Source organism: Chelmon rostratus, chromosome 19 (genome assembly GCF_017976325.1).
Source record: "Chelmon rostratus isolate fCheRos1 chromosome 19, fCheRos1.pri, whole genome shotgun sequence".
Classification (NCBI taxonomy): domain Eukaryota; kingdom Metazoa; phylum Chordata; class Actinopteri; order Chaetodontiformes; family Chaetodontidae; genus Chelmon; species Chelmon rostratus.
In genome coordinates, this window is record NC_055676.1 from 5,541,909 (window position 1) to 5,555,366 (window position 13,458).

The 13,458-nt window shown below is 46.0% G+C and overlaps 1 protein-coding gene across 1 annotated transcript in view; it reads left to right on the forward strand.

Moving 5' to 3' along the window:
- The first annotated feature begins 271 nt into the window (after positions 1-271).
- Positions 272-13,458, forward strand: part of cntfr (ciliary neurotrophic factor receptor) — a 207,794-nt gene continuing 194,607 nt past the window's right edge. The window contains exon 1 of the mRNA XM_041960449.1: positions 272-476. The gene's annotated coding sequence lies outside the window, so the exon portion shown is untranslated. The remainder of the gene's footprint in view (positions 477-13,458) is intronic.

The window sequence follows — 13,458 nt, forward strand, 5'->3', positions numbered from 1 at the left end:
TGGGCTGTTCCCTCCACTACCCTGAGCGGTGGCTAGGGGGTGCACTGTGGACACGGTGTGGGTATATAAGCGAGAGAGAGAGAGAGAAGGGGAGAGAGAGAGGGAGTGTGTGTGTGTGTGTGTGTGTGTGTTTGTGTGTGTGTGTGTGTGTGTGTGTGTGTGTGTGTCTCAGTAATGTATTCCTGCCTGTGGCTGGGCTGGTCACATGGGGAGAGCAGCCTGTTTAAAACAGCCTCGGCTCTCTCACTCAGAGCAGTGCGAGACACAGAGACAGACGCACACGTTCTCTCTCTCTCCCTCTCTCCTTCACGCACGCACACACACACACGCTCATGCACGCAGACGGCAACTTTCCTCTATCGGACTGACACAACACACACGCCGGGATAGACACACTCCCCTCGCTACAGTGGAGAAGAGGATAAGGAGTGACAGATCAGGAAAAAAAAGAAATACAGGAAAAGAGGAGGTTCCCTGTGAGTAGCCAATTAATTTTCATATTTTTCTAATTTTTTTTTTTTTTTGGGTGGGGGGTTTGCTCTTCTTCAGCGCCGTCTGACCGCGGACCTGACAGGGATTGAGAGAGGGAAAGAGAGTTGGATGGAAGGGACTGTGAGGGGGGGGATGAAAAAGAAAAGAAGGAAAGGTGACAGAGGAGAGCGGAGATGTGGTGCTGGTGCAACATCGGGATACCTCTCCATCAATCGGTCCCTCTGTCTGTGGGATCTAATGCTGTTAATTAGCAGCGTGCACTTGGAATGAGAGGAATGCCATTGCCCGGAGCCGGAGTGGGGTTTGCTTCGGACTCTTTCCCGTGTGTGTGTGCATGTCCCTTCTGTCTTTTTGCGTTTTGTATGCCAACTGCATTGTGGCGGTCAGCCGGACTGATGTTGAGCAGATTCCCTGAGACACACGCTGCTCTGGCTGTGATTAATAGAAACCCATTGATATGCAGATGGAAGGGGATAGAGCACAGCACTCTTTTCCAGTGATATGAGTGATGTCCTGGGGGAGAGGGGACAGTCGCTGCCTCTCCTCCTCCTTATCTCTTCTAACTGTCTCTGTATCTGTCTCTCCCTCACTGTTCCACTGACTCGCTGTCTCTGACTCTTTCATCCCTCTCACTTCCCTCGCTACCCGTTCTTGCTGCCGCCACTGACCCCTCGCTCCCTCTGACATGCTCTCCCACTTCTCACTATCCTTTCCTGTCTTCCGTCTTTTCATTAACTTTTCTCCCGGTCTGCAGCCCCCTTGATTTCTCTATGCCTCAGAAGCTCTACGTGCCCCCCCCTTTTTTCTCATCCAACTCCTCGCTCTCTATCTCTTTTTCTCCCCCACGCTGGTACATGCTGGTGTACACAGCAGATTCCACACTCACGTAGAAAGCGAGAGGATCGCAGAGTTGTGAGGAGGGAGGGGAGGGAAAGGGAGAAGAAAGAGAGAGGAATGAAGGAGAAAGTGGAAGGAGGGGAGGGTGGGGGGCATTGAAAAGGCTGACACTGGCTTGGACAATTAGCCCGGGGAGTCCGTCCTGGGGTGCTATTCTGAGAGGGGCTTTGGCCCCTGGGCCCTGGGCGCTGGGTCACGGGATGCCTTGACCCCTCCAGTCGACAGCTAGGCATGGGAGCCATTATCACGGCCTGATTGATTAGCACTGAGCGGAAATCCCTTTTCTCTTCTCTCCTTGGGAGAAAAAGACGGGAGCTTTTTGTCCTTTTGCTGCTGCTGGTTTAGTATCTGCCTGCCTGAATGTGGAAAGCTCTGGCTCTTTTTTTTACTGTTGTCAGTTACGGAGGTCTGGTCTCTGTATATCTTCTCTCTCTGGGTTTGTCTTGTTCTCTCTTGCATTCTCTCTCCTACACAGCGTGCATGTGTGTTGGACTGGACACACTATTTATTTAGCTAACAAGACAGCTGCCCTGCGAGAAAGAAACAAAGATTTGCTGGGGGACTTCCTAATGTTCAGACATCCAAGCTGATTGTGTTTTTCACATTAGTTCTTTCACTCTCGTCGTTCTCTGAGCTTCTCTCTGTTGTGCACCTGCAGAGGTTATTAGCGATGCATTTCAGAGGCTACCTGGGGGTTGTGCAGAGAAAAAGGCGTGCAGGTGAGCAAGAGAAAACTAAAGTGATAAAAAAAGCAATGTGAAGGAAAATGTGATAAAAGACAAGAGAGGCTGGGAAACATATACGGTGGGACAACTTGGGAAATTAAGCTCCTCTCTTCGGTCTGTGTGTTTCCCTTTTGTTGTGCCTCCGTCTCATTTCTCTGTTTTGATCTTCCCGGTCCCATTCCTTGGTAACTCTCGCCACTTTTGCTCTCCCTCAACACCCCCTCCTCAGACTGGGAGTTTAGCGGGGTGTTTAGCCCAGCTCATGGCTGATCAAAGCAGTGTGTGTCAGACTGGGCTTAGCCCAGCCACTCCTAATGGAGCACCGTTTTCATGCCTAGTTGGTGGTGGAGCGGGAGGGAGAGATGGGAGAAGGGGGGGGGGTTGGAGAAGAGGGGCGGGAGGGGGTGCAAATAGAAAGGCTGACAGAAAGAGTTCAAGGGAGGGAAAGACAGCTAGACAGACAGGCAGGCAGACAGATGGAGAAGGATACAAATAAGAAAGACACAGGCAAGCAGATGAGGGCAGACAGGCAGCTGGAGGGAGACAGTAATGATTAACAAGCAAAATAGGCAAACGATGAATAGTGAAAAAGAAAAAAAAAAGACAGACAGGCAAAGACACTTGCTGTCAAAAGCACACAGAGAGGCACAAAGCCAGAGACAGGCGCATAGAGAGACAGACAGAGAGCAGAGAGACGGGCAGAAAACGACGGACCTAGCACTAACAGGGCATACAGTTTAGGCCAGCACAGGATAGCTCCTACACATGGTTTGGTTTTAGGTTGGAAGCAACACCAGACGGGAAGAGGCCTGTGAGTGTGTGTGTGTGTTGTGTATGTGTGTGTGTGTGTGTGTGTGTGAGAGAGAGAGAGAGAGAGAGAGAGATAACGAGGGAGAGGCAGAACTTGTGTTTGTGTGCATGGTAAGCATCTGTGTGCCCGTCTGTATAGGCCTGTATGCCAAGCACCAGACAGACATGCATGTAAAACTGTATATTCATTTTTAACAGACTATAAAAAGCCGTCTAGACTTCCTGGACAGTCACCCTGAAATCTGGCGTTTTATGTCTTGTTCTCATTTAGAACTTTTCGGAAGCTAAATTTAATGCCATTTTTCAGCACAGTTGGAAAAAAAGTTAATATTCTAACCTTGAGAGATAAAAATAAGTCCCTAAACTGGAGAATGGTACTCAGGTCTTGCTGGGGGATCTGTGACGACTGAGAAAAAGCTGACTTAAACTGTGCTTTAGATAAATCTGAACTCCTTCTCCTTCTCCTGTCAATCCTTTTCTCCTATTTCTTCCTTTTCTCTTCCCTTTTTCCCCTGACTCATCCATTGACTTCTCCTTTCCTCCCTTGCTCAGCCCTTCCCCTCGTCCTTCTCTTTTACTCTCTCAGGCCCATTTACCTTCTCTGCACTTCTTCTTTTTCTCCCCTTTGCCTCTCCTCTCCCATCCCCACCTCCCATTGCGGGTGTTTATGCTTCAGACAGAAGAAAGGTAAGGTAAAACTAGGATAATATTTCCCCTAACATACTTACTGCCTGGGTAAACATCCTCCGACAGATGTCCGATCGAGGGTCTAATCGGGGGTGGCGGGGGGGGTCTCACTGCTGTAACGTACACAAAGGCTACAAATTGGAAGCCGGTGTGGAGAAGAGGGGGTGGAGAGGGGTAGGGATGTGCAGAGGTACAGAGATTCAGTGGCTTTTCTCACCTTGAAAACAGTTTCTGGAGGGCTGGACTCTGAGGCTTTTCTTTTTTAGCAAAGAGCTACGTAGGAACATTCAGGTTAGCATACTTCACCTGTCGGAAGGACAAACAACACTTTACCTCATTAACAATATCATAAAGTTTTGGCTATTGTCTGGTCTGTGTGCTCTCTGCAAGCAGGTATCTGCACTCTGCCAAAGGTTTTTTACAAAAGACACCACGCTACAATCGCAAGTGAACGGTGTGCTTTTGCAGTTCAGCAAGGCCAACAGGGAGGTGGTTCTTCTCAGGTGAAACGGTGAACTGAACATGGAATAGTAGTCAAGGTTTCACAGTTTCATTCCTCCGGAATTTATCTTCATCAACTCAACAGCTCTGAATCAGGATCTGCAGCAAGTCGCTGCAAGAAACACGCGAGGTGTGCAACACTGAGCAGGCTGAACCTTGGTTCTGCTGCATTTAATCAACATCACATATCTCACGCTGCTCATCTAGTTTCCAAGTTGTAGCGACAGTTGTTGAAATTCAATAAAGCTGCTGCTGAAAGCTGTTTTCAAATGGATCCCGGTTTGATGAGCTGGTGCGCTGGATTTTAACACGACGAAAACACTTCGAACCCCGACCCTACGAGAGGGTGAGAGAGAGAGACGAAAAGGGAGAGGAAGAGAGGCGGGAGTGGCAAGGAGGAATAAATCGGATATTTTGATTAAGCGCGTTTCTGTGTACATGTGGGCATCAGAGACATATTGCACGCCTTTGTGAAACAAATGCAGGCGGGAGCTTTGTACGCAACAAGCCTCCAAATGGCAGCAAAGACATAAGAAAGCCACTGCTCCTCTCATTGCAACGCACAGCTCCCACGCTTTCCCCGTCTACCCGCTCTCTCTCTCTCTCTTTAGTTAGATATGCCACTTGCTGTGTGCTTTTATCTAAATGCACCTGAGGGTGTGAAAACATGACAAGATTTTGTTAAGATTTGGCCCCAATTAAGCAGCCTCACATGCATTTCAGAGATCCGCATTTTACAACAGTTTCCTCTCTGCACCCCGAGCTGGCAGATCTGGCTCGGAGGGGGACTCGGTGTGTAATTATTTCAGTAATCCAAAAGAACTCCTCTGCTTTCTTTGTACATTTTTAATACAGCGAGGACATGCAGATATTAAACCACTCTCTCGTGCCATAACTCATAACATTGCCTCTATGGAGCGGGACCTTAAATTATAGAAAGTTGTGATATATTGATATATATATTGGCTGTTTGTGCTGCCTTTCTGCTCTGTTCGTGTATTTGCCTGTTCGTCTGCGTGTGACTCAGTACGTCTGTCAGGTTGCCTTTTTGTCTGTCAGCTTACGTGTGTGCTCGTGGGTCAGTGTGTGTGTCAACTCGTGTGTGTATCCGCTCGCCTCTGCTACGTTTTCATCCTCAGACAGCTCTCCGTTCGGCCCCTGTAGCATTCGTGCGGCCCAGGCAATAGGAGAGTTCGACTCCTCTAACTTTCTGAACTTTCTGATCAAAGCCGACAGCGGATGAAAGGAGTGAAATGGATAAACCCGTTTATGAATATGCATGCCCCCCCCCCCCCCCCGAACGCTCATACTAGCCCCTGTGCTCCTCGCACACATGCACGCATAGGAACGCACACAAAAACTGCCTCCTCCAGTAGGGGGCGAACAGCTTTTAAAGTCTATTTCCACAGCCAGTGGACATCCGAGAGACATTTAAATCCTTTTAACATATAATCCCGATGAGCCAACATGCTGCTTGACAGCCACTCTAATTTACAGTATATATGATAGAATCGTGCACACACTCATTTATGCTTTCTGACACAAAGTGCTTACATTCAACATGTGAAAAGAATTTCCTTCTACACCCGCACACAGCATATTTAAGTGCATCTCGAGGATAAGCAGAGCGGAGTAAATATGCCTCCAGGCTACGGTGCCATATAGCCCACTTTGTATGCAGTACAGGAATACATGAGGAAACTTGTGAGAGAATCATTAGCCACTTCTTGGGGCACTAGATGAGTGATATGGAACCATCCATCCATCAATCCGTCCTTCTTCATTGTGACTGTTCACTGCTCGGTATTATAGACAGCATGTTTTTATTTCCATTAAGCAAATGCATTGCTTTCTCAATACATGTTGAAAACAATGATCAAAGCAAATTGGCACCGTGTGTGGTCGTGCTGCACCAACGCCATAAAGGCGGAAGTGAAAGAATGGGAAAACCTGCTATTTTCTATTCCAGGACAGTTGTACCTGCTGCTGGCTTGTGGTCAACACATTAAGTAAGAAATTGTGAAAGCAGCTTGATGACAGCTGACACAGTCCATCGCACCATTAAAACGGGCTGAATCAAGCAAACTAGCGTGACACAACTGCCAGTCCCTGTGGCTTTTCGCCCATTTTTCCGTGCCCATTTTTGACACCTATGTTCTTCTCGTCAAGCAGCAGTTAGCGTGGATGTCAGAAATTACCAATAGCTCTTGACTTTTCCCCACTCGGCTGCTCACCTGGCTGATAGGACGTGAGTGTGGCATTATTCTTCCTGCTGCCTGTACTGAAATCCATTATTCCTGCAACCACCCGCTCCTTTGAAGAACTGCATGGCTGTATGACCGCAGAGAGGAGACATTTATGGTTTGATGTGTACATTAATCATTAATGGCAGCGGAGTGATACGCTTTGATCCTCGCGGTGCTATTATTTAAAAAAAAATATGCACAGCTCTTCTATTTATTGAAAACAGAGAAGGTTTTATAAAACGAGTCGACCCAATTCTTGCATTACCACGTTAAATCTGCATGCTGTGAAATGTTGCCTGTTTCCTGCATCCTAAGATGAGGTGTGAGAGCAAAGAACTGCAGCTGAGGAGGTGAAGTGCGGCTAACATCACACAAGGCTGTGGTCGCTTCTTCAGGGAAAGGTTGAGTCTAACAGGCAAGAGTGCTTTCACCTGAGGCAAAATGGGAGAATGCAACAGACACCGAAGACCTGACAGGACAGGGGAGAGGCTCGGCATAGCTAACAACATATGTGATTCTTGAGTGAGGGAATTAAAAGAGACGAGAGCGCTGGAAAGACGATTGGAAAGGTTAGGAGGAGGCTAACAACAAAAGTGATTGTGGTCAGAGGAGAGGAGCGAGGAAAGTAGAAGAACACGGGAGATTCAATTAAGGAGCAGAAGATAGTTTTAGTGAAGGATACAATCAGGCGTGATTGTGACTAGAAGGAAGGTGGCGAAAGAGAAGAGCCAATGAGAGGAGTGGAGAGGCCTGGCAGGGGCTAACGGCAAACGTGATTGTGGTCAAGAGACTCGAGGCTGGAAGCCATGGGACGGGGTGTGGAGGTGAGGGGGGGGGGATTTAGAGGTCAGGAAAAACGATCAACAGACACGACCGTGATCGGTGCGTCGTCCTAGAAGATCTGAGGAAAGGATAGGTGCAAGATAAAGGAGGACGGGGAGCCTAACGCTGTTATAGCCACATGCGTGATTGAGGTCAGAGAAGAGGAAGAGGTGCAAAGATTAGAGGAAAGAAAAGAGTCAACGCGATGCTTGTGACGTGACAGCGGCCGTGGCACAGAAGACAGATGGAAGGACAGGTGAGAGATGAAGTGCGGCTTTTTTCTTTTTCAGAGCAATAATCAGCAAAATTAAATTGAATTTGGTGCTTTCAAACAGGCGAAATTGCAGGTTTGCAGCCAAAATTTTGCAACAGGTCTGCAAATGACACATCTTCTTCTCTTGACTCACATGTGGAAAATGCAGTTGCTGGAACAACCTCTTTTTTACCAAAATAACCCGAAAACATTAATACACTGAATTTTTGCACTCACAGCTACTGTTTTTTTTGTTTTGTTGAGTTTTTTTTTTTTGGGGGGGGGTATATCATATTCAGATCTGCGCTCTTACATCAGCATTGGGATGATGAAACACAGCCATCCTCATTTATTTTAATGTTTGCCTCTTTTTTTAAAAACTCAAATCGAGACCTGACATCACCACCCCTGTGTGTAGACAATGTTCACGACTCTGGGAACGTGCCACATTATTAATAATGCACTATGTTAAAAAATGAATGAGTTTTCCATCAATCAGAAAATCAACATCGAGGCTCCCACTTTATGATAATGACATGCAGATGTCTTCATCATTTCTTTGGGCATATTTCAAATATGTTTATTTTGCTATGAAATATATATGCTGTTGAAAGGCTTGGGGCTCTGCCGCTGGCACTGCTGGCTGAAGGTGTGTGTGTGTGTGTGTGTGTGTGTGTGTGTGTGTAATGCTTTATACATCTCTGATGTCTTTGTCCACTCAAGCGTGTGAAGCTGCTGTCTGTACACGTGTGCTACTGCTTATGTCCATCTCTTCCCATATCCGTCCATGTATTTGCCTGTTGGTGTGTAGAAAAACTTGCGTTTAGGCCTGTTTGTGTGTGTGTGTGTGTGTGTGTGTGAGAGAGAGAGAGAGAGAGAGAGAGCCTCTCTCAGAGCCGGGGGCTTTTAATCTATTAAAGCCTGATCCTTAAACACTAATCAATGCACCCTTTTATATTTCCATTACAGTGCAGAGGGAAAGGGATAAATAAAGCATGACAGTGGAGCTCAGTGGTGGCCACATAACACTGAAATCTCCCAAATGGTTGTTCAAATGCACAAGATGCACAATAAGAGCTTTGATTTATTCATGTCCAGAAACATGTTGTACTGCTCTCGTGTTAAATTTCCATTGAAATCCATTATTTTGATTCTGAAAATCGTTTTATCAGCGAGGCAGTTTTGACTCTCATTCTGATGCTGGGAACTATGTCCTTCATTAGTGATGTGTAGGAACACGAGTGAGCTTCCTGTTCACCAGAATCCACTGGACTGGCAGTGCATTTAGTATTGCGTAACATACGTTTGGTTTTGAGTCAGCGTTCAGCAGCAGCCACATTAGGTCAGCCGATGAACCGATCTTCAAAATTAACAGATATTTCTCATTAATTAGTTCTGGGCATTGTTTCACTTGGCTGTGATGACACCCACCAGAGTAGCCGCTGGGATAGGCAAACATTGTCACAACAAAAGTCTGGCAGGGAAAGAAATGAGCGGTCAGATGATTTCAAACAGTGCAGCCAGATTATTTAAAACTCTTAATTTAGAGGTAAAAACAATTGCTAATGGAAATCTCTCATTGCAAAAGGAAGGAAGTTTTAATGTTACCCTGAAAAGTTTGGCCAGTGCCATGCCCACTAGAAACAATGACTGATTCTATGGAAATAAGATCCAAGACTTGATAAACCAAAATTCGTTATGTTATAGTACACTCAAAAGCTACTGATGATGATCTATTTGCTTGACTGTCCTCGTTTTCATCAGAAAGCTCGTATAACGTAGCCAAGGTGCTGCATAAAATGCGACCTCTGTGTCTCTACAATTAAAAAGGATGAAGGATGTGTACACTTGACACCTCTTCTCATTTTTTCAAATAATTGCCTGCGCTTGCATGAGAATCTGTGCTCTTTGTGCGCCATGCTCTCTTAGCAGCCTCATGACATTGGCCTCCCACTACTCTTTTTCTTCTGTTAAATGCGGTGCTCCTTGCTCATGATATTGCATCATGGATTCCCTTTAGACCGTATTTAACTGCTGATATATGCACTGTAGCATTCAGCTGTCAGGAGAGAACACGTCCAAGCTCCGAGGCCGACAATATGCACTCCCGTTTTAGGGATGATTTACAGCAAATGACTGCAGTGCACGAAGAAGCCACAGTTGCCCCCCCGCGCCCGTTTCCCATTTAAACCTACTAAACTGACGGCATTTGCCTCTTCTCCGAACACACTTTATTAGCTATGTCCGCTTGTGTACATGTCCCTCAACCCCAATTAATTTACTATGCTTAAGTGGCAGATTTGCATTGGACTATGCTTACCTTTGGAGTATATTTTATTAGTGTTGTCTGGGTTACTAGCCCGAACACCCCCCCCTACCCGCCCCCACCCCATGCCACCCCCACCCATCCCCTCAGTTCCAACATGCACGCATTTATTTCACTGCACTGGCGTGTATGTGTGTGTTTTTCCGCTCCAGTGTGGTAGTTTATTAGCGATGTCTCCTTTGATAGTTAGTGTGCACGCTTGATTATGGCTGAAAAGGAGTGGGCTGGGCGCTGGGCCGGAGGAAGTCTGCCTAATGATATTAACAACATCCTTTATTGGGTAGCTACTGCAGGGAGAGGGAGGGAGAGGAGTGCAGATGAGGGCGAGAGAGGGAGGGGGGGATAGAGGATAGAGTGCAGAGGTAGAAAGAAAATGTGAAGAGGGGAGGAGAGGAAATTCAGGGTGAATCCAAAGAGACAGTGTGTGGAGGGCAGGGGGTTACCTTGTCCGGGGATTTAGCCAGAAGAAAAAATAAGGAAGGGGTCGATCAACAGGCGGCGGCGAGAAAATAAACAGAACACATCACGAGAACAGCATAATGTCCACAGAAGCGACCCTGAACCTACACTACGGTGGTAGATATACTCACTCCATCTAAATGCATTTTACCCAGCTGTTCATCCCTCCGTGCCCCACTAATAGAAACTTTGCAGTCATATCACAAATTGCCTAGCAACCCCCGTCTGGCTCCATCATGGAGGTCCACAGGGGGATTAGCTGTGTGCAAATAATGGCTAAGTGTCTAACAGCTGGACAGGAAAAACAGATATACCTATTAAATACATGCTATCGTGCTGATTAAAGTCAAGATTAGCTATGAAGCAGTGTTTGGCGTGTAGACTGAGATCACTGAGAGCCATGAAATAAGCCAAACTCCTTGTATATGTACACATACTTGGCCAATAAAGCTAATTCTGATCGGGACTCTGGTCTGAAAAGACATTAACGCTTGCAAATTGAATGCTTCTTGTAATTATCTTTTGCACACTATTAATGACTTAAACGTTCAGTTTCTGAAGCGAGCAGATTAAAAGTTTAGGTGGATATCCCTTTGGTTAAAGTACTAGATTAAACATAACGACAACTACAAACAGCTATACCAGCATCACAGCATCATGCAAAACCTGGGGGAGTGGCTTTGATCAATTGAAGTGAATTGCCTTTTTTAATACAAAAGTCAAACCTAGGATGCCAGAAGCTCGTGGCAGTTCAACAGAGGCAGCTGTTAGTGAACCTGCCAACCAGTGTGAAAAAAGATGCAGCTACGGGCTGAATGTTGTCGGGGAATATGAGGTTGGGTGTCCGCGCTGGTAATTATGGGTCTTAACACTGAGGTCTGCAACAAGTCAGTCAGGGAAAATAAGGGAGTCTGTTGAGTTATGAGGGAGCAGGAAGCGGCGGTAGCCAACCATGTATGTGTGAGGCATGCAGAAGTGTCCTTTTACTCCTTCGTGTTCAACTTTATGCAAAAGGGAGTCGAGACGGCAGGAGAGGCATCATCTGCACAGGGTCTGTGGCGTTATTTCCCAGCAAACATACGCACCATGCACACGCGCTAGGTGCTTCGCGGCGTACAAAAGACGAGGAGTGAATGGAGGCGGATTATTTACGTAACCAGTTTATGTTCCTTTGTGGTGCTGAAAGACATCGACAGACACAAAATGAGATAGAGGTATCTTCTATTTACTGGCATTGTGTGGCAGAGAGGGTGGAAAACATGCACACAAACACACTGACAGACAAATGCACATTAATACACATACAAACACACACCAGGAGCATGTATATATATGTGCTAATCATTGTTAGATAACTTGCCTCAAAAAGACACACACAGGGTCAACTTTGAACCTCACAGGATGATACTTTAAGATCAAACCAAATGTTTTTTACCCTGCTGTCACTTTCAGTTTAGATACAAAAGTATACAAAACAGAGGTTGGCAACTTTGAAGATAGCGGGCAGGAAGGAAGCCTTACTGCTGGCTTAAATTTAGAGACATAATTTGTTTTGCGTCCTCAACACATCACTTCCATTCTGTCAAGTCTGTCCATCCTCAATCTTGAAACTTGTTTTGGTCTTGCACATTTCTCTCCGCACACTCTCAAACCTTGATTTATGGGTGGATTACTACTTTGTTCAGTGCCAACAATACTGTGCAAAACAAACAAACACATTAAAAACCCAGAATGGATAGAATAACAATTAGGGTCTTTGCCTTTTACAAACTTTCATTGAAATGTCGTGTTCATGAAAAAAATGAAAACAAAACAAAAAAAAATATTCACGGCTCAGTTTTGGAAAACCATGCATGAAACAGCATATGTTCTACCCTGTCTAGCACAACCACCAACACTCACATAACGTTCAGCACGTTCCCACGCATGCAGAAACATCTACGTGCAGACAGTAACTGACGGAGTGTTGATTGTTAAGCTGCACCAATCCTCATCTCCCACTAACACCCAGTGAAAGCCGTCACCTTGAGGAGCCTCGTTCAACACAAAAAAATGTCAAGGCTGGCAATTTCCTCTATTTACCTTGGCGAAGCGCCCAAGATCCCAAACTCCTCCCAGATGTGTGTGTGTGTGTGTGCGTGTGATTGTGTGATTGTGTGCCGGCATGTTTATTTGTCTGTTTGCAGGCATGTTTGTCCCTGCACAAGTGTGTGTCTGAGTGTTTGTATGTCTGTGCAGCTCTTTGGCATTTTTGTTTGTCTGAGATCCTCTGTGTGTGTGTTTGTGTGTGTGTGTGTGTGTGTGTGTGCGCTTGCGTGAAAACTAGACAGAGACAGATAAATAAACTCATTCTCTTGCACTCTGTCTCTCTGTAAGCAGTGTCAGCATCTCTCTGCACCTGTGGCTAAGGAGGCATCACACAGTCAACAGTCACACGCAGACACACACACACACACACACAAATTCATGCACAGGTGCGAACTAAATGCAGCGACAACGTTTTAAAAATTGACACTTCCTGAGTGTGCGAAAACCAACGAAAACACGTACACTTTGTCACATATGGTACATGCGGATGTGTGCGTACGCAGTGGTGTCACATGCAATGACACGTAGCGGCAGAGCGACACGCATGTGCCAGTGTGTCACCTACACACAAGGACAAACACTAGTCTGCCAGAGTTAAGATATCATTTGTCTTTTCCCACAATTTTACCCCAGGTAGAATGTGACAGCTCTCTGTCTTCATGCACATATATGTCTGTGTGTGCGTGTGTGTGTGTGTGTGTGTGAGAGAGAGAGAGAGGGAGAGATACCACTCACCTATCTTTGACTTGGAGGCACAGTTCTAAATAGTCCCTTATCAGGAAGGATTAAAAAGTAGAATAGCCTCACCACTTTAAATGACTTCAGCTTCGATCAGTCTGAGTGTGTTTGTGTGTGTTTGTGTGTGTGTGTGTGTGTGTGCGCGCACTTGTCTCTATCTTTTACTTTAATTCCATTGTATGCTCGGTTGCATTGTGTATCTGTATGCTGCAGTTTCTCTGTGTGTCGCCTCTGTTTGCTCACTGTGCAGATCTATATTCACTTGACTGTGAGTGTCTTTTAACCTGATTTTTACACGTGTGGTCGGAGCCCTTTCCATACCTTCGGCGCTTAAATCAAATACTGTTCCTGCATTGCAAAATTTGGCTGCTTTTTGTACATTCATGGCATGCGGTAAGACCACCTTAAAGGTCA